This window comes from Pseudophryne corroboree, chromosome 11 (assembly GCF_028390025.1).
Source record: "Pseudophryne corroboree isolate aPseCor3 chromosome 11, aPseCor3.hap2, whole genome shotgun sequence".
Classification (NCBI taxonomy): Eukaryota; Metazoa; Chordata; class Amphibia; order Anura; family Myobatrachidae; genus Pseudophryne; species Pseudophryne corroboree.
In genome coordinates this window covers 319,733,131-319,755,088 of record NC_086454.1, presented here as the reverse complement: position 1 = coordinate 319,755,088, position 21,958 = coordinate 319,733,131, and the positions used below count along the sequence as shown (strand labels likewise).

The following is a 21,958-nucleotide window of genomic DNA, read 5'->3' as shown; positions in this document are numbered from 1 at the left end:
GCACTGTGTTCTATGAAATCCAGTGTGTCCCTGGCCGGAACCTATTCTGCGGCATCCCGCAGAACAGGATTCATGTGAACACAAAAAGCGGGTCCCGTTCAGCAGGACCCGCTTGGCTGCTATGTGTGGCCCCAGTCTAATGGGCAAAACCATGTGGACTGCAGAGGGGGCAGATGTAACATGTGCAGAGAGAGTTAGATTTGGGTGAGGTGTGTTCAAATGTAAATCTAAATTGCAGTGTAAAAATAAAGCAGCCAGTACTTACCCTGCACAGAAACAATATAACCCACTCAAATTGAACTCTCTCTGCACATGTTACATCTGCCTCCTCCCCCCCCCCTGCAGTGCACATGGTTTTGCCCATTAGAGAAAGATTTTGCTGCTGCGATCAGATCTGAATTAGCCCCATTGTTATAACCTGTAAGATTCTCTCTGCTTGTGGGAATGTACCTCTGATATAGAATTTGACATAGAATTTGACGGCAGATAAGAACCACTTGGCCCATCTAATCTGCGTTATCAATAATGTTATAATAATATATTCACATAGTAAACCTCTATATTGCGATAGTAACTGGACGGTATTCCCCTTATCCAAGTTATATACTTTAGCTGGAGGTGGACATAATGCAACATTGCAAAGTTTCTGGTAAAGCACAATGACACTATGAAGCTTGTCTGCGCCGTGCCTCAAGAGCCTCTTAGGGTCATTAGAGAACTGGGAGATGTACTAAGCAGTGAATGGATAATTAAGACAGTGAGGAAGTTGCCCATGGCAACCAATCAGCTGTCTGTATAATTTTATATTATGCAAATTTATAAATGTTACTTCAATGCCAATTTTAAATGTTACTTACTAATGCTGATTGGTTGCCATGGGCAACTTCTCCACTACTTAGAACATCTCTCCGACTTAAGTGACCCCCAGAAGAGTTCCACAGCATTCCAGGTATATGTTATCGGATCCCAGCTGTAGGACTAAGAAAGTCCCCAGAGACAGGGCCAATGTTTGTAGAGCGCAGGTTCGGAACTCGTAGGTGCATGACCTTTATAGGTCGTAATCCTTACCAATATACTAGATGCACGTTTATTCTATGTATTTTGTGGAAGCTACATTACATTGGGGAGTACAGCATCAGTACACATGCACTTTATTACTTTCTCTACCCAGGAAAATGCAGACCCCAAGTTTTTAAAAATAAAATAAAAAAAACAACAATTTTGCATCATCCCTTCCCACCTTGCGGCAGGGAAACATTCGCGACAATCTACTCATGGTTTATGGTGGAGTCACTGAGGTCAGCCCTAACTGACGAGTCTGATGGACACATAACTCATCTCACCCTCAGTAATATTTACGTTGGTTGTTTTCACTTTTAAAAAAAGGTACTAGACACCATGTGCTACCCATAGGCAAAGGCCTACTGGCTGAGCTGGCTTCAGCTGTCCTGCTACACAATCTTCTGTGCATATTTACACTGAAGTATTATCCACCAAGAAATGAATGGGATTCATATATGCTTTGGTTCCATCCACAGATCTGATCTGAGAGGCAAGCAGGGGTGTGAAGGGGTGTTATCATATAAGACTTGCATACGATACCTCGACAACTCCCTGACGGCAGCTATATCGCATACGATACAATCGTATGCGGTCATTTTGCATACAACGTATTCTTGGTGCAGTAGTGACAATCTCCGGATCTGATGCTCACGTGACCGCGCATCGGATCGGACTTAAATGACACGCAATTTTACCCTTTTCACCCGACTTATCGGCCCAAAGGGTCGGAATCGTGTAGAAAAGGGCCAAATCATACTAGTGTATGGGGGCCTTTATTCCTACCAATATGTAAACTAAAACAGGCATGTAAGGAAGCATGACCTTTTGCGTAAGTACTCACTGGGGTATATTCAATTGATGTAGAAAGCTGCCGTCTGTCGATAAGACGGCAGTTTTCGACTTTTTTTTAGGTCGGAAGGGGTTCCAACCTATTCAATATTTTCGACTTGTTGAAAAGCATGTGGATCGGCGGAATAGCTGCCGATCCACGTGCTTGTGTCGAAAACACGACCATCTCAGTCCGACATAAAAAAAATGTCGGACTGAGATGTGGGACCCAGAGGAGGAGAGGGGGGGGGGGGGGGACTGCAGGAAGACGGGGGAGAGCAGCGGGGGAGAGCAGCGCTGCAGCAGGATGTCTCACAGCCGCGCCGCTCACGGCAGCGTCCACCCGGCTCCAGCAAGTGAGATCACGCTTGCTGGAGCCGGGTGGACACTGCCGTGAGGTCGGGCGGCTGTGTGACATCCTCCTGCAGCGCTACTGTAGCGCTGATCTCCTCCGTCTGCTGGTGGCTCCCCCCGCTGGTCTCCCCGTGGCTCCCCCCCTCTCCTCCTCTGGGTCCCTCATCTCAATTCGACTTGAAAAAGTCGACTTGAGATGAGATTGAATAGGGGTTTGTCGGAATGGATCCGACGCTAATTGAATATACCCCTTAAGCTGAGTACACACATGTACAATATCCCTGCTGATCGGGTAACGATCTGATCTGCTGCTGACACCCGTACACACTATACAATACTGACATGAATTGTGTGTGTGTGTACAGGCTTCTATGGGATCGGGAGGTTGGTCGGACAAATATTAAACTGCACATAAGATGTGACCTCCCGATCCCAACCGCTGCAGGAGCGTTACAAGCCGTTTATCGGCCAACACGTCTGCGCGGCACTGCACACATAGCTATACAATAAATGCCAGTTCTCCCGATATTGTATAGGTGTGTACACAGTTAAGGGCCTGTCGCAAATTCAATGGTGTCGCAGCTGAGCGATTATGGGTAGACGGCGCACGTGTCGCAGCTGCAGTGGACGCGCCCAACGGCACCTTTGTGATGCCGCTCGCAGTAAGGAATCAAGTCGAATTGTGACCGCATCTGATCAGACCCTTGCTGAAGACTTGCAGCAAATAGGCGCACACGCTACGCAATATGCATGCAGTACTGGTAACGGGGTAAAAGCATACAATTATTTCATAAACCATTCTTTTGAGCAATGTAGATTTATTTCCAACTCTTCATCAGCCCCGTTAGACTCTGGCCTCCACCCCTCTGATCCTTTATTACTCAGAGTTATTATAACTCTGTAAATGTGATCATGAACTTGTGCCCCCCACACAAGCTACACAGTAGAACCGTAACACATATCCCGGTGTCAAGCCGCCTGTGGTAGCGGAAAAATCACAGAAAATACCTTCACAATCTATTGTTCTGATATTCAGTAAGGATGCTTGGCTAATCTGTGATTATCCAGATAATGCTGACATTATCCTCATTTCTGTCCCTGACGCCGGAGGTTGTACAAGGTGTTAGTTGCGGTGGGGTCCGGATCTTGTATGACCCCTGATGAAAGACAGTGAAGTGTGTGCCTCCTCTCTCCCCGGCCTGGGCAATCTTATTGCAGAAGCCGCCTCACCTCTTCAATCCCGACACAGTGCGGCCCCAGCTGTTCTCAGTGTGTTTTGCTTGGGAAGTGGCTGATTATAATGGGCTGTTGGAGGAGACAAGCTGCAGGCACAATTACACGCGTGTTACTGTCTTTCACTTTATCTCCTGCATGGAAGGAGGGGGGGCTTGGAACAGCTTCCCGTGTTGTGACAAACCTTTCTGTCTTGGCATGTTCTACCTTACACAAGAAATTCAGAATTAACCCAGTCACTGCAAGATGCATTCACCCTGCAGAGAGGTAACCAGAAGTATAAGAGGTCTATGCAGGGGCTGCAGCCGTGATGGCGGGCAGAGAACAGAGGGGCACTTTCTGAAATGCCACGTGTGGTCTGGCAGAGGCATGTAGAATTATCATATGCTCTGGTTATTTATGGGTAGGTTTTCAGGGATTTAAGGATTCAGTGTTGGCAACGAGTGCCGGTAAAAGATTCTTACAGTGGGGGGGGAGCTGCGGTTTAGGAGAACGAGTAATGTATTTACTTAATGGAGGAAACCGAGAGCAGAGGAGCCAATAGGGAAACTGCTGTAACCGTCGTGGTGTAAAAGTTGTATTGTTCCATGTTGGCAGAACTCCCGGCACAAGCTGGATGTCACTTGGCAGGAGAACAGGTCAGCCTTCCAGAAACCAGGCAAATGGCTGCTAGGTGCCAGGGAACAGAGACCCACTCCCGGAGATTAACCCCTGTGTTAAGTGTGATCCTTTCATTGTGTGTTCAGTGGCCAAATGTTCCAGAACACTGAACCTGTATCCTTCTGAGATCTAAGAGGTCTTATTATTTATAACCTGAATGACGCGTGGATAGTTAAAACGGGAATTAATGCAAAAGTGGGAGTGGTCCCAGTATATGTACAAAGGGAAAGGACTGACAATTAGGGCTATTGCCATACATTATAACGGCATAGCATTAAAGTCCTGCCTTTGTGATTTGCACTATATTACCTATGTTTAATATCAGCAGACATTGTACTGCACCAACTCCCACCGTACAGTATCAGCAGGGATATCATAGGACAACAGTATAGACCATTGGTCCTCAAACGTGACTACATTCAGGAACCAAGGCAAGCACCCAGCAGAGGAGAGAGGTCACTGGTTACATCACTGTTCCCGCATCTACTGAAGTCACACCGCCAATAGGAATTTATAGGTTTTACAGCAGGTAGGTCAAACAGTATCAATAACTGCTGGTTTTATGGCAGCGCTATATCCGATAAGAGAGCACTGCGTAAACACCATACAGCCAGCAGGACTGACAGGGCAGGGATTTCCAGTGTTCATTAGCGAGCCTGGTCAGACTGGGGTTTATACTGAATACAGGTCAGGTGGGTTCCTCCCCATGCCGTTAAGACTGTATACTGGTCAAATGGAGCGACAGAAAAATGGCCTCTGTGGACTATGGGCCTAATTCAGACCTGATCGTTGTGCTGCAAATTTGCAGAGGACTGCGGTCAGATAGTCGCCGCCCATAGAGAGTGAAAACCCGCCCCGTGCAAGTGTGTGAATGCGTGCGTACGCCGTGCAAAAACTTTGCCAGACAGCGGCCAGCTGCAAAACCGTTCGCAACTCACTCACAATCGAATGATTTTTCCAGTCTGTGCAGCCTGTGCGGAGCCCAGGACTTACTCCTACAGTGGGATACAAACAGGCTGATCGGGGTCGGAACTGGCGTCACACACTCTCCCAGAAACCACTTGGGCATGCCTGCGTTTATCCTGACAATCCCAGAACATGGCCAGTTACTACCCACAAACGTCCGCTTCTAGACAATCAGCTCGCGTCCGCCTAGCAATTGAAATTTTCGCACCATTCTGTCGCTGTTTGAAGTCGCACCTGCGCATTGCAGTGCAAACGCAGTCGTTCGATAATCGGCCGCTCTGCGATTTCGCACAACGGCGATCGGGTCTGCATCGGTCCTATATTATATATCCTACTATAGGGGGTGTGATATAAAGGTGTGAAGACGAAACTCATTTTTGCCCACTTTATTATGACCACAAAAACTTTTTCCAAGAGGACTTCTGAGCCTTTCCCGCTTTGGGCTCATTTACGCAAACTTTTTATTTCTTAATCTTCCCCTAGTGGTATCCCGACTGAAGTACAAAGGGAAAGCACAACAGAAAAACTTTACAGCTTTAGGGACCAATGATCTGTATGATGACATCCATTTTTTCATTTACACGGTCAGCACGGCAAATCAGAAGCTGGCTAGTGGCAGCCTGCAAGGAGGGAGGAAGGGCCTCGCGTGGCTTCTCTCCTGCTGGCTCCAGGTGGGACTTCTCTCACACAGCAGCTCACAGTGACTGACTGCTTGCAAGATTAGCACTGCAGACCATTATTGTATAGACTGGCGGATTCACACAGCCAGCAGGACCAGTTATGTCACAGCAGCTAAAATGACTGTATCCCATCAGAAAACACTGACACCTGGTGGCGTGCCAAAATATTACACTATGCAACGAAGGGCTAGGAAGCTACAATATGCCTGCTGCTTTCTTCTACACTTAAACTATACAACCCACATTGAGTCCAGCTAACGTAAGGGTGAAGCTGCATACAGAAAGGGTGACGGGTCTGTAGATAATCTCCCAGGAGTTGTGAAGTCTCAGACAGCAAAATACTCCAATAATGCACAGGACACACATACAAATCGTGCGGAGATGGAAGGGAAGCCGTCAGGATCCCAGCAGTCAGAATACCGACGTGGGGATCCAGACACTAATCTGAATGCCGACACCAGCATCCAGAAAGGGAGCAACATCCTGGTGCCAGAATCCTGACAACCGGGATCCCAAACGAGGAAACAAAGCGGCGCTGCAGAGGTAGGCCGCCACGAGAGGCTGTTAGGTATAGGCTGCATCCTGGGGGGGTTAGGGTTAGGCTGCATCCTGGGAGGTTAAGGTTAGGCTGCGGGGAAGGAGGGGGGTTATGGTTAGGCACCCCCATTGGAAGGTTATGCTACAGCAGTGATTTTCAACCTTTTTTTACTCGTGGCACACCGAACAATATTTTAACATTGCCATGACTGATCCTCTAAGAAGAGCCCATGCCAACAGTTCACTCTGAAGGTGCAGGAAGCTGCTCTGGCTCCGCGGCACACCTTACAGCTGGTCGCGGCACACTAGTGTGCCACAGCACACTGGTTGAAAAAGCCTGTGCTACAGTGTGGGAGGGTTAGGGTTAGGCACAAAGGGGGGAGGTTAGAGTTAGGCTGCGGGTAGGGAGGGTTAGAGGGTGGGTGACAGGGTAGAACACCCATTACTCACCCCTGTTGGTACGTTCAGCTTCGATATCCCAGTGTTGGTCTTTTGAACGCCAGGATACCATACGCTGGGATCTCATACTGATCCCGATAGGAAATATTACTGCACTCATAGCTTCTTTTCTGCCATGGAATCTATTGGTATTGTATAAATAGTCACATTTATGACACTGAATAAAACAGATTGCCTTCTCTCTACCTTCTTACTGCAATGACTGTGTGGCCGGAAACCCCGCCCTAGATGGTAAAAATGGACACCGTGGCACTGAAGAGGTTGACCCTTGTGCTTGTGAATGGAGGTAACAGTGCTGAGGCGCCAGTGGTAAATGTAATAGCTGATGGCTAGGGACGGTAATTGTCCTTCCCCAGTGAAGGGGTCTGATGGTTACTGAACAAGTCTTTTCTTTGAAATGCCAATAGGTGTCTCCTATGTGTCTGTATTTAAAGTGTAAAACTACAGATGTAAGCCGCGTTTCTCTATCATCAATACACGTTGGAAAAACTAATCGCATTACATATATGTAGGCGCCTGGTCGCAGGGTGGCGTATACAGTCGTGGTGTAAAGCATTGCGTCTCTGGCAAGTGCAATACTGGTGTTCGTCCACTAGGTGTCGCTTTTGAAAACCACCATTGCACATGTGTGAAGTCTCCAACGTAAAGTCAAATGACGCGTGCCATGCAAGAACTACTGTACTTTTTTTTAGATGCTTTTTTAATTTCCATCTCAAATGTGCAGTATAAAATAGCATGTTATATTATATTATAAAGGTTAAAAAAATTTACATCGGCAAGCCTTACCACGATAACAGTTGTTTTTGCAATTTGCGGCGTGTTTGCAGTGGGTCGCTCGCGATCAACTACCAGTATCAGGACAGAAGAAAGGTATTATTTGCACTGAGCTGTCTGTGCGTCTTTTGCCCATGAAAATGACAGACTGCTAGTGTGCAAGAATGGACAGCGTCCGAGATTTAGAAAAGTGATAGCGTCTACGCTCAGCACGCCCTTGAACTCTGGTTCGATTCCCTGAACGGGCAGATGATTATACTTTTTAGAGCAATTTAGAATTTGTGATCAATATTATGCTACAGATATGTTATTTACATTACAAATCTCATTTTATTACTGTACAACAACTTGTCCTTGCAATTTCAGCAGTGATTTTTTTTTTAGGGTAGGGGAAAAAGACGCAAAAAGTTATTTTACTGTCCTACTGGAGTGCCCCTGGAGACCACCGTTTATTTGTGAGCTTGCAGTATGTAATACTGTAAATTCATAGGAAGCCGTCCATCATTGCCAAAATGCAATGGCCATGGGCAACCTGCATCAAATATTTTTTTTTACTTTATTTACAGTGCACTGTAAAGCTTTACAGCAAATGATTGGCCTGCTTGCTATTGTATAGTATTCTGTAGTGCCATATCCATCCATTCGCTGCTACTGTTTTCAGCACTGTCATTTTCATTAGTGGAGCAATCGCCACCAAGTGGTGCAGCTGGGTATTGCATGCTGTGGATCCTCTTGTACCTTAGTATGCCTTGCCATGCCAATCTGCACTGTGGCCCTCATTCCGAGTTGTTCGCTCGTTGCCGATTTTCTCTATATTGCGATTAGTCGCTTACTGCGCATGCGCATGGTTCGCAGAGCGCACGCGCTTAGTTAATTTACTCAAAAGTTTGGTATTTTACTCACGGCATTACGAGGATTTTTCTTCGTTCTGGTGATCGTAGTGTGATTGACAGGAAGTGGGTGTTTCTGGGCGGAAACTCGCCATTTTATGGGTGTGTGTGAAAAAACGCTGCCGTTTCTGGGAAAAACGCGGGAGTGGCTGGAGAAACGGGGGAGTGTCTGGGCGAACGCTGGGTGTGTTTGTGACGTCAAACCAGGAACGAAACTGACTGAACTGATCGCAGTGGCAGAGTAAGTGTCGAGCTACTCAGAAACTGCTAAGAAATGTCTATTCGCAATTTTGCTAATCTTTCGTTCGCAATTCTGCTAAGCTAAGATACACTCCCAGAGGGCGGCGGCCTAGCGTGTGCAATGCTGCTAAAAGCAGCTAGCGAGCGAACAACTCGGAATGAGGGCCTATATTAACGCCACGACTAAGATGCATATATGGCGAAACTTCGGTAAGGATTAGTGTGGCTATTTGTTTTCAGGAATTTCCTGTACATTTGTTAACAGTTATATGAAAGGACGGAGGAAATTGTTTTAGATGTATTTATTTATAATTTTGCGAGATAGCATGATTGGTTAAAATATCCAGGGTGGGATTTATCCCCTGTGGTATTGTGTGTAAGAACAATATAAAAACAGCGCATGTGAGCCCTGTGTAGATCGATATCCTCTGACTCTGAGAACTGTTAATGGTCCGTAGCACCTTTAGCGACGGACTTGGTGTTTTCGAAGACTTTGTGAGCAATAAACCTCTTGCCTTTAAGACGACTGCATCTGTATCCTGCGACCAACAAAATTGTGCAAAATGCAATTCCTTTCCCTGACTGTCCTGGTTTGAGCCCAGTGTCTCCAAGCTTAGCCTTCTGCCAGTTACCAAGCAGGGCCTGGTCCACAGTGAGTGACCACTGGGAATCAGCCAACACCAGCCAGGATGTGCGTCAGCAGTGTGTCCATGCATGCACAGCAAAAATACGCCATTCCAATTGCCGACTGTAGGAGCCTGGTGGTGACAGTAAATTACCTACTCACTGCGCAGTGGGTGGAGTCAGAAACAGGCGGTTACTGACGGAGAGAAGGAATCCCCTAACAGCTCAGGACCAGTGGGACCAAACAAACCTGTGATCGCTTGGCGCAGCGACTTGCATCCGGTCACAGACTGTAACAGCAAACAACAATTATAAATTACCTCAGAATCAGCGTAAAAGTTCCCACTTTTTAAAGGTATATTACAGTAACTTAGTTTTACACGTCCTATTCTTATGACTACGTCTGTCAACAAGAGTTCCCTCACTCTGACAGATAAGAATGGGTGCCCGACTGAGATCCACCGGCAGACAAGTTAGATTGCTGGTTGTACTTTCTGTGAGAAGAGTAAATCTTCAGTATGAAATAGGAAATGAGGAGGATTGATTAAGAGGCGATTAAACTCTCCCGAGTTCAGAGCACGCTCCGTGAGATACAGGAAAGGTGGTGTCAGGTCAAATCCAATCCAATAAACCAATGAGACCGGGGAGGGAAATCTGAGAAACATGCCTCACATACTGAAATATAACTAAAGGAACAGCAAAGGGAAACGTTAAAAAACATTTTGTACTACTTTTTGCAAACCAAGCCTCTACCCACATTGCTCACGCTACCACAGAGTCACTGCATTCCAATAATTCATCAACTCCTCTCCCTACAGATGGAATCCCTTCATTATCTGTCCTGTCACTTTTATTAGCACATTCCTGGCCTTCCACCATCTTGCCACGATAGCTCGTTAGCTGAGACACTTAAGAGCTATTTGGTTTATTAATATGATGCTAGGTGCTTTACAGTGGATTATTATTATTAATACTATTACAGCATAACACAAAGTAAATATTTTAATGACTGTGGGATATAAAATAATCTCAGAATGTCGGGATACCACCAGTGATAGTGTCCTACATTCTATTTACACTGATAGAATGTTTTCTAAAAAACCACGGGCATTTGAAAACTATGCCAGCTGGCAAAGTAGAGGGAGATGGAAAAAAAAAAAGTGATAACAGACTATGCTATTTTATAAACAAGAAATTTATATAGTGCACACATATTCCGCAGCGCTTTACAGAGAATATTCACATTAGTCCCTGCCCCAGTGGGGCTTACACTCACTTGGGGCAGATGTATTAACCTGGAGAAGGCATAAGGAAGTGATAAACCAGTGATAAATGCAAGGTGATAAACGCACCAGCCAATCAGCTCCAACATGTAAATTAACAGTTAGGAGCTGATTGGCTGGTGCGTTTATCACCTTGCATTTATCACTGGTTTATCACTTCCTTATGCCTTCTCCAGGTTGCTACATCTGCGCCTGTATTCCCTATCACATGGACACACATTGGGGCAATTCAAATGTTTTGTCAACATACAAACATAATGGGCACCCACCAGATCTATTCAATTGTCGTTGCCTACCAAATCAAACTCCCCCCCCCCCCCCCCCCCCCAAGTTGGGCATGCATGCCCCATGACCAGGCCCATTAGTACTGGGTTTAGCCACGCAAAACCCGTCTATGGTCCATGTTATGACCATGTAGTTTTCGCACATTTCAGCTTGCACCTCGGGAGACTGCCTGCACTCCCAAATGGAGCAACAATTGAATTGCACCATTAGGCGCCATCTAGTGGCAGCCGGGGCAACCAACAATTGAATCGGCCCCATTGAGTTAATTTTCTTACAAGAAGCCAATTAACCTCCAGTATGTTTTTGAACTAAAGTTATTGACGCCTATTCCTCCACACAGAAATAATTTCTATAGGTCATCCGATATGCACTGCAACACACCTCAACAGTCAGCCCAGTGGATGAGGTACACGTTTCCTATTCAAGCCATAGTCCAAGATGGAGGCCAAAACTGGGTCTCATGACCAAGGCCAGCACCAATTCTAACATTACAGGGTTGGCTCTTTTAAAGTGAACTGAGAAATCAATCATTAAAAAAAACTAGAGGGCAGTGTGCATACCTCAGGCAGACTGGGCTGGTTTCTATACCATAAGGACTACGTCAGATTAGGAAAGAACAAAATACATTCTTTTATTCCATTAAAGCTTATTTGAAAACTGTATAGGTGTGTTTTTAGTTTTAACGGATATCCTAGGAATAACAACGCAGCAAAGTTATCACCTCCAGGAGGGGTAAACTCATCCACTCAGCCCATGGCAGATGGGTACTTCTAAGTGTGTGCAGCTCTAAACTCTGACCAGCCTCCTCAGGGAAGGGACTACGTATGGCAGGGCCATGTGTCTGGTAACAGTCCTCTGTATATTACAGGTGGCAGCGCGATGTGCAAACTCTATTATTACATTACGCAGAATGTGTCTAGAAATACAGATCTCATTACAAACTTGAGTCTCGCTCTCCACCAGCTGTAAAGTACAGAGACATTTATATCCTTTTGCAGAGTGGCAATGCCCAGGCACGACAAGGGAAACCCCCTGAAAATAAACCCGTGCGGCTTTTCTTTTCTCCTTTCAATGCCGTTCACACCTGAGCTGCTTTGCAAATAGAGGCGAACCGTTGTACAACTCCCCCCCTCTGCCTTCCCAAACTGCCTGCCCTCTGCAAATGTGGCTATCTTGCTCCCCAAAAACATGCGTTCTCGCAGAAATCTTGGCAAACCTGCATAAGTCGCGGCATACTGCATTTACTATTGCGCGCTTTGGATATGAACTCCAGAGCAGGTTCTCCTGGTGCAGTCATGGCGTCTCCTGTAAGATCACAGCTACAATAGACCAGTTAAGGAGAAGTAACAGACCTGGAATAAACCCAGATAAATTTAATGGAGCAGTCAAAGGGGAGATACAAAGCTATGAACTTACTGCGACCTCTCCCAACACGTCGCCCATTAACCTTCTCGCTCTTTACGGAAGGTGCACATATTAGATGTCCTCCTGACGCTTGAGGCAGCCACCTATTAATGGAAGATTGCAACAGACCGCCATACACATCGATTCTATCTGGTGAACAGGCCACTGTCCCGATCTACAATAGTCTAATCTACATCCAATCCTATTGGACAATCTATTATTGGGCCTTTGTGAGCAACGGGAAATACAGTGCCACTGAGATGCATTCAGCCCACCTAACAAACATTGGGGCAGATGTATTAACCTGGAGAAGGCATAAGGAAGTGATAAACCAGTGATATGTGCAAGGTGATAAACGCACCAGCCAATCAGCTCCAATATGTAAATTAACAGTTAGAAGCTGATTGGCGGCTGAGTATATCACCTTGCATTTATCACTGGTTTATCACTTCCTTATGCCGTCTCCAGGCTTAATAGATGTGTGACCACTGTGCCATCCGCATGTGTGCCTACAAATTCAGCAGTTCAAACGAGCGAACTGCAGAGGGCGTGGCCAGGTTTACAAATATTAAGGCTCATTAAAAATACATGAATTTGCCAAAACTGGTCCTAATCTTTCCCTAGTAACTAAGGCCGCTCATATACGGAATAAACTGCTCTGTTATGCCATTTAAACTGATGCTCACATACGTATGGCGCCACGTTTCAATCAAGAGTAGAAGTGGTGATCTTGCGGCATTTATCTATAGGTTGCTTACGGCAACAACAGGAGAGTCCTGGAAGCCTTGTTGCCTAAACCTGTGACACATTGATTGAGCCAACCTGGCTGCATAGAGAAACTCAACTTGCAAGAGGTTCTGCAGTGGCTTGGCACTGAATGGCTCCAAAACAAGACTAGTTAAATAACCGTTTCATATACCGCTTTTCTGCGTTGGTGAGCGATGATCTGGGTATCTCAGTTAGAGTTACTAGTCAACCCCAGTCAAAAACCAGTAGCTACAGAATCCTTTTAATGCAGAAGCAAGCCGTGTATTCATGTAAACGCTACCCGTCACGTCAGGAGCATTTACATTGGATTAGCGCACAGGGCAATTAAGCGTTAATACCACTAAGCAGATTGTGTTTTCTTTCATGTCGTCCCCACCAGCAGGTCGGAAGGTACACATTGAAAAACATAAAGACACACAGAGTCTGAGATATAACAAGGTTCTGCTAAGTGTTTACGGTGGAAATGGGAAAGAGATGTCCCCCCGCTCGTTGTATTGTTCCCGATGCCTCATATCCCCCCTCCTCACGCTGGGGAGGAAGGACTGGGTTTTATGTCTTTCACTCCTCGGCAATTAAACGCTGCGCAGGCAGGTTCAGGAGCCGCTCGTTAGGACGAGAAGCTCTGAGCAAGCGTTTACCTCCAGGGTGCGACATACAATGGGGAAAAGAGGAGACTGCTGCGTTAACAGCTCTACCCACCTCCCAGCCCCCTCATGCTAACGCACGCGCTCCCCTCCTCGCCTGAGCACTAACGTCAAAGAGATTAAATCCGCTTGCATACAAGTTCAAGTCAAGACGAAGGCAGCCTTGGAGATTTGCTGAAGGAGCCGCTTAACACTTGCCGGGGAAAAATGAAACGGTCTTTCATGTGTGCGGATTCAATTTCCAACCTGTGCCAGTAACTGGGAGATAGATCACACCTGGCAGGGGAGAAATTTACCATGGGTGACTGCAGGGACATTATACCGAAACATTGCAGATTGTGAAACACACAGCGCACTGCGACCTGTCCTGTTCCTTCCAAACATAAGCGTTAGGCCAAAAGGTACATGAAAAGAAGGGAGATAGACATAAACACATCCTTAAAAGTTTTATCAAACTGAAAAGCCCCTCTAAAAGGCTGCATTGAGCATATGCTGTTCAGTGCAACCCTACACATAGGATGTTTGTTTTAATAATGTTCCGTTTTTAACAGCATCATTTCTGCAATTTAAAAGTAACAATGCCAGCCAAACGGGTGTAGTATGGTTTGCCGGCGGTCGGGATCCCGACCGCCGGCATACCGACAGCCGGCATACCGACAGCTGGGCGAGCGCAAATGAGCCCCTTGCGGGCTCGCTGAGCTCGCCATGCTGCGGGCACGGTGGCGTACGTATTCTCCCTCCAGGGGGGTCGTGGATCCCCAAGAGGGAGAAAAGATGTCGGTATGCCAGCGGTCGGGATTCCGGTGCCGGTATGGTGGTTGCCGGGAGGCCAGCCGTCGGCAACCAGAAGACCACCCCAGCCAAACCACCAATATAACTCTGGGCTTTAAGCTGAATAAACATTAGACCAGGCACGTCAAACGCATGGCCCTCCGGCTGTTGTGAAACTACAAGTTCCAGCATGCTTTACCAGCAGATCGGCGGAAGGTATGGTGTGTACCCAGCACGACACCGGCAGCAACAAGACCCGACGGAGGGGCCGCCATCGTCAAGTGCGTAGACACTTGCCAATGCCAGCAGCGACAAATTTGACAGTGTGTGTGTGTGTGTGTGTGTGTGTGTGGGGGCGGAGCCATGCTGCATGCGTCAGCATTGCCCTCACTAGCGATATCGCTAGACCGAGCGGGTACAAAAGGCAACGGCGCTGCCAATGTGCGGGAGCACGCATCATCCGCACCATGTTCGTACATACTGGACGATTTTAATGAAGTGTCATTCCGATCCGTCGGAATTGGCCACATCGTTAACAAAACTCATTTTAGGAAGGAATGGCAGTAAATCTGTATAGCCCCCGATAATCCAGACGTCTCAGAATTGGGTGAAGCAAACAAATGCGCAACTGGCGGGTGCTTATCACCGGACTGTGATGTCGGTTTCTCACTAATAAAGGACAATACTCCTGAAGATGTTTCGTTTTTTTAAACTGGGTGTTCGTTAGGGTCTTGAATGGTGTGCATACACAGATATATAGTTAGATAGCTAGATAGATTTTACACACTGAGGGGTATATTTACTAAGCTCCCGATTTTGACCGAGATGCCGTTTTTTCTTCAAAGTGTCATCTCGGTTAATCTCGGTCATTTACTAAACACTAATCACGGCAGTGATGAGGGCATTCGTAATTTTTTGCTAGTTCAGGTAAAAAATTACGAATGAATACACCATCGGTCAAATTACGCCTGTTTAGATATGAATCTCGGTCATTTACTAAGAAGTGCAAAGCAAAAAAACACAAAACACTGCCGTGAAAAATTACAACTCGTAAAAAAGTCCTAAAAAAAACAGACCTGCTTTTTTTTTCCGTGATTTGAGATGCATGCAGGGAACCATGAGATCCGTGCATGTATATCAGTGGGAAGGGGTGGGAAAGTGCTTATTTTTGCCAAAAAAATTGCGTGGGGTCCCCCCTCCTAAGCATAACCAGCCTCGGGCTCTTTGAGCCGATCCTGGTTGCAGAAATATGGGGGAAAAAATGACAGGGGTTCCCCCATATTTAAGCAACCAGCATCGGGCTCTGCGCCTGGTCCTGGTCCCAAAAATACTGGGGACAAAAAGAGTAGGGGTCCCCCGTATTTTTAAAACCAGCACCGGGCTCCACTAGCTGGACAGATAATGCCACAGCCGGGGGTCACTTTTATACAGTGCCCTGCGGCCGTGGCATCAAAAATCCAACTAGTCACCCCTGGCCGGGGTACCCTGGGGGAGTGGGGACCCCTTCAATCAAGGGGTCCCCCCCCCCAGCCACCCAAGGGCCAGGGGTGAAGCCCGAGGCTGTCCCCCCCCATCCAATGGGCTGCGGATGGGGAGGCTGATAGCCATTTGTGATAATGAAAAGATATTGTTTTTAGTAGCAGTACTACAAGTCCCTGCAAGCCTCCCCCGCATGCTGGTACTTGGAGAACCACAAGTACCAGCATGCGGCGGAAAAACGGGCCCGCTGGTACCTGTAGTACTACCACTAAAAAAATACCCAAAAAAACACAAGACACACACACCGTGAAAGTATAATTTTATTACATACATACACACATACATACATACTTACCTTATGTTCTCACGCAGGTCGGTCCTCTTCTCCAGTAGAATCCAAGGGCTACCTGTTGAAGAAATTCTACTCACCAGATCCATGGGTCCAGGCTCCTCGGCAAATCCAGGGTTAATCCACGTACTTGAATAAATAAATAAAAACGGTGTCCCGACCACGAACTGAAAGGGGACCCATGTTTGCACATGGGTCACCTTCCCACGAATGCCAGAAACCCACTTTGACTTCTGTCTAAGTGGGTTTCTTCAGCCAATCAGGGAGTGCCACGTTGTAGCACTCTCCTGATCAGCTGTGTGCTGCTGTCCTCACTGACAGGCAGCACGCGGCAGTGTTACAATGTAGCGCCTATGCGCTACATTGTAACCAATGATGGGAACTTTCTGCCCTGCGGTTGACCTAAAGTGACGTCACCGCTGAGCAGAAAGTTCCCAGCATTGGTTACAATGGAGCGCATAGGCGCTACATTGTAACACTGCCGCGTGCTGCCTGTCAGTGAGGACAGCAGCACACAGCTGATCAGGAGAGTGCTACAACGTGGCACTCCCTGATTGGCTGAAGAAACCCACTTAGACAGAAGTCAAAGTGGGTTTCTGGCATTCGTGGGAAGGTGACCCATGTGCAAACATGGGTCCCCTTTCAGTTCGTGGTCGGGACACCGTTTTTTTTTTTATTTATTCAAGTACGTGGATTAACCCTGGATTTGCCGAGGAGCCTGGACCCATGGATCTGGTGAGTAGAATTTCTTCAACAGGTAGCCCTTGGATTCTACTGGAGAAGAGGACCGACCTGCGTGAGAACATAAGGTAAGTATGTATGTATGTGTGTATGTATGTAATAAAATTATACTTTCACGGTGTGTGTGTCTTGTGTTTTTTTGGGTATTTTTTTAGTGGCAGTACTACAGGTACCAGCGGGCCCGTTTTTCCGCCGCATGCTGGTACTTGTGGTTCTCCAAGTACCAGCATGCGGGGGAGGCTTGCTGGGACTTGTAGTACTGCTACTAAAAACAATATCTTTTCATTATCACAAATGGCTATCAGCCTCCCCATCCGCAGCCCATTGGATGGGGGGGGACAGCCTCGGGCTTCACCCCTGGCCCATGGGTGGCTGGGGGGGGGGGGACCCCTTGATTGAAGGGGTCCCCACTCCCCCAGGGTACCCTGGCCAGGGGTGACTAGTTGGATTTTTGATGCCACGGCCGCAGGGCACTGTATAAAAGTGACCCCCGGCTGTGGCATTATCTGTCCAGCTAGTGGAGCCCGGTGCTGGTTTTAAAAATACGGGGGACCCCTACTCTTTTTGTCCCCCGTATTTTTGGAACCAGGACCAGGCGCAGAGCCCGATGCTGGTTGCTTAAATATGGGGGAACCCCTGTCAATTTTTTCCCCATATTTCTGCAACCAGGATCGGCTCAAAGAGCCCGAGGCTGGTTATGCTTAGGAGGGGGGACCCCACGCATTTTTTTTGGGGATTTTACATTGTTTAATTAAAAAAAAAAAAAATAAGAACCCCAGCACGGATCACACAGATCCGGCCGAGATTGATTGTAAAAAAAAAACGGCAGTGTTTTGCTAATCACTGCCGTAAAAATAGGTAAAAAAAAACGAATGACATCGACATCGGAAGAAAAGAAAAACCCGAATACGACAGCTTAGTAAATCCATCGTAATCAATTCAAAAAGTTGCAGTTTTACACTGTCGATGTCATTCGTGATTGAACTTTGACCTTTTTACGGAAATTACGAATCTTAGTAAATTTACCCCTATATATCTATATATACAGTGTGTAAAATCATCTCTATAATGACACTTGCATGACACAATAAGGGGTCTATTCATGAAGCAGTGAAAAGAGTGGAGAAGTGAGCCTGTGGAGAAGTTGCTCATGACAACCTATCAGCTGCTCTGTACAATTGTAAAGTATGCATATTAAAAATGTTACGGAAATGCTGATTGGTTGCCATGGGCAACTTCTCCACTGGCTCACTTCTCCACACTTTTCACTGCTTCATGAATAGACCGGTATATGTTTTGCTTATAAATATAGCACACGCTCTTGTTATCACCCAGGTTAATGTTTTACTCTCATTGATATACAATTACTGTGTTACTACTAGGTCTTCCTTTGTATCTGCTGCTTCATTCACTGATGCAGTCAGGGGTAATTTACACGGTCAGGTCATACTGAGACCAGTTACCCACCAAACGCCATTTCCCCCTGTGCGCTTACCCCTGCTGTGGGGGGTCCATCCCCATGTACATTAATGCTAATAACATCATGCTTTCTAACGCCCGAGTGTACTTTTGCAATTAATTGAAAATGAAAAAGAGAAGAGACGAAACAGGAAGCAGCAATAACATTTAAGCTCGCTATAACAAAGCGGGAGGGGAAAACCTCCTCAACTCTCCAGACTAACCTGACTACATAGCTCTTACCCTCACCGGACGCTCAGATGCTTAGGTTAGGCCCCATCAGGGGCATATACAGTATGGACAAGAGCCGGGCAACACTAATGATGGCCTGATGTCTGCTTGTCAAGATGTTCTGCAGCAGCTGCATGTTTTACATAGAGAGGACGTTGGTTTGAACAGACATTAACATCAGCCACAGCAACAAATGAACTCCCAAAGAGGTTCTATTTCTTACAATATTACCACTTTTAGGGGTAATTACCTCCGGTTCCGGTATGAATGGTCGACCATGTTATGGTCGACAGTCATTAGGTCGACCACTATTGGTCGACATTGACATGGTAGACATGGACACATGGTCGACACATGAAAATGGTCGACACATGAAAAGGTCGACATGAGTTTTTTTACTTTTTTTGGTGTTGTTTTTTGCGTAAAGTGACTCGGAACCCCAATTAGTGCACCGCGTCCCCTCGCATGCTTCGGGCATGGTGCCTTCGCTCCGCTACCGCTTCGCTCGGCACAGATTACCGTTCCAATCGTAGTCCACGTGGATCGCAAAGTATGGAAAAGTTCCCCAAGTGAAAAAAAAGTTAAAAAACTCATGTCGACCTTTTCATGTGTCGACCTTTCATGTGTCGACCATTTTCATGTGTCGACCATGTGCCCATGTCGACCATGTCAACCAATAGTGGTCGACCTAATGACTGTCGACCATAACATGGTCGACCATGTGAACGGATACCATTACCTCCATGGTGGCTAGATTACTCTTCCCAACCTAGCATCCGGAGTACATAATGCAATACCCCCTTCCCCATCACTTGTCAGGTCCTGGCTTAGCACTCCCTCTAGTGGCAGAGGGAATGAAAACATGTAGCACATAAAACGCATATTCCTATCATGTCATATACCGAAGTATTACATCTGTAACTGGTCCTATTGGAAAAATAGAGTCACATCTATGTTTCACAACCTTTACACTTTAAAAGCAGTTTTTCCCCCAACCACAGCAAAAGGATGACGACACGAACGGAACGTTATGACAGCCAGGAGGGTGGTTGTATAAAAAGCTGAGATTACGAGCCCAGTTTAGCTATTACTGACCACAGCCACTGCCGCCCAAACCATGAGCATCTCTCTATTCAGGCCACTCATTACCGGCTGGCTCCACAGAGCCTGGCCTGCTTAGGAAGCAGCCTGACCGAGCCAACGGAAACCTGTTATTAGCTGCCAGGCCCAGCTGTGCCACCTCCCTCGCTCAGCCCAAGCACAGTCTCTACAAGATTCCAAACTGAAGCCTTGGAGTCTATGGTGCTGAGATCAGGGGAAGAATATGCCATTGTATACTGGTGTAACTTCCTAGGCGAGTGCTCCTTTCTTACCCTCAAAGTGGGGGTCATTCCGAGCTGTTCGCTCGCTAGCAGTTTTTAGCAGCCGTGCAAACGCTATGCCGCCTCCCACTGGGAGTGTATTGTAGCTTAGCAGAAGTGCGAACGGTTGTATCGCAATGCGGCTACAATTTTTTTTGTGTAGTTTCAGAGTAGCTCAAAACCTACTCAGCGCTTGCGATCACTTCAGAGTATTCAGTTCCTGGTTTGACGTCACAAACACGCCCTGCGTTCGCCCAGCCACGCCTGCGTTTTTCCTGGCACGCCTGCGTTTTTCAGAACACTCCCTGAAAACGGTCAGTTGACACCCAGAAATGCCCACTTCCTGTCAATCACTCTGCGGTCAGCAGTGCGACTGAAAATCTTCGCTAGACCCTGTGTGAAACTACATCGTCGTTGTAATAGTACGACGCGTGTGCGCATTGCGCCGCATACGCATGAGCAGAAATGCCGATTTTTTTTTTTGCCTGATCGCTGCGCAGCGAACGAATGCAGCTAGCGATCAACTCGGAATGACCACCCGCATCCTGAACGCAATGGTCTGTGGTACATGGCAGGAATTGTCACTCCTTATAGCTGGACTGTTTAGTTTTTGCTTATGCTCTGTAAATGATGTTACATGCAGAGTGAAAGCCCATTTTCAGAGGGCTACACAGGTTCTGTGGAAAGATACACTCAGCTACAGGTTTCTTTTACAAAAGCTACTGGGACTCCTCCTAAGTGCCCTTTAAACCTGAGTCTGAATGATATTCAGGGCATTTCATTTTTAAAACTACTGAGGGTCAAAATCCATTTCCATGCACCTGGTTGGCAGCAACATTCAGAATTCGTACATCATCTATAACTTTCTCTATTCATGCCACAGGCTCCATTAAATGCCATGATACCCTCCTATCTCTATGTGGCACTCCTGGCAGGATGATCTCATGCGGCTTGCCCTCCAATCAGCAGGATCCAGGATTCTGCAAGTAACTGTGGGCCTGATTCAGCACGGATCGCAAAATCTTTCTCTAATGGGAAAAACCATGTGCAGTGCAGGTGGGGCAGATGTAACACGTGCAGAGACAGTTAGATTTGGGTGGGGTGTGTTAAAACTGAAATCTAAATTGCAGTGTAAAAATAACGCAGCCAGTATTTACCCTGCACAGAAACAAAATAACCCACTAAAAATGTAACTCTCTGCACATGTTACATCTGCCCCACCTGCCGTGCACATGGTTTTGCCCATTAGAGAAAGATTTTGCTTTTGCGATCCATGTTAAATCAGGCCCTATGTCACTTATTATTCCAATGCAACCACAACTCAATTGACACGTTATGATACTGACTGACTGCAGCCTGTATTATTACACAGCCCGACAAAGATTATAAAATTATTATATACATATAACCATTCCCTCAATTAGGGTGGAGTTATTATATTTTATTTATAAAGTGCCTATGTATTAATCTTAGATGAGGAGCAGTGGGGGCTGGATTCAAAAACTGCTACGGAAGAGGGAGAATGGGACTGAACAAATAAAAGTGGCCTGGAGGACCCAAAACGTAAATCCGATCCCTGGCCCTGCACCTGTGTACGAATTAACTTCCTCACACTAAGCAATTTTGCAAAGCAGGTTTGTCAAGCAATCAGTCACTCTATCGATGATGCCAAGCAAATGAGGTGTCTGCCCTACAAATACCTTGTCCATTTTCTGGGGGTGCCAAAGCCAGGGGCTGCGTGACTGGACGGTGCGTCACTGAGCGGTTACTCAGATGTCTGATGTTCACGCAGTTGATCTGAAGCCGGCAGTGAGTATCTTTTTACTTAAGACATCTCCAGTGGCTGTTGTAGTGAACCGTACAACTATGAACCAGAC

At 46.6% G+C, this 21,958-nt stretch overlaps 1 protein-coding gene across 1 annotated transcript in view; it reads right to left on the bottom strand.

The window, feature by feature from the left end:
- GSE1 (Gse1 coiled-coil protein) overlaps positions 1 to 21,958 on the bottom strand; it is a 636,988-nt gene that overhangs the window by 370,057 nt on the left and 244,973 nt on the right.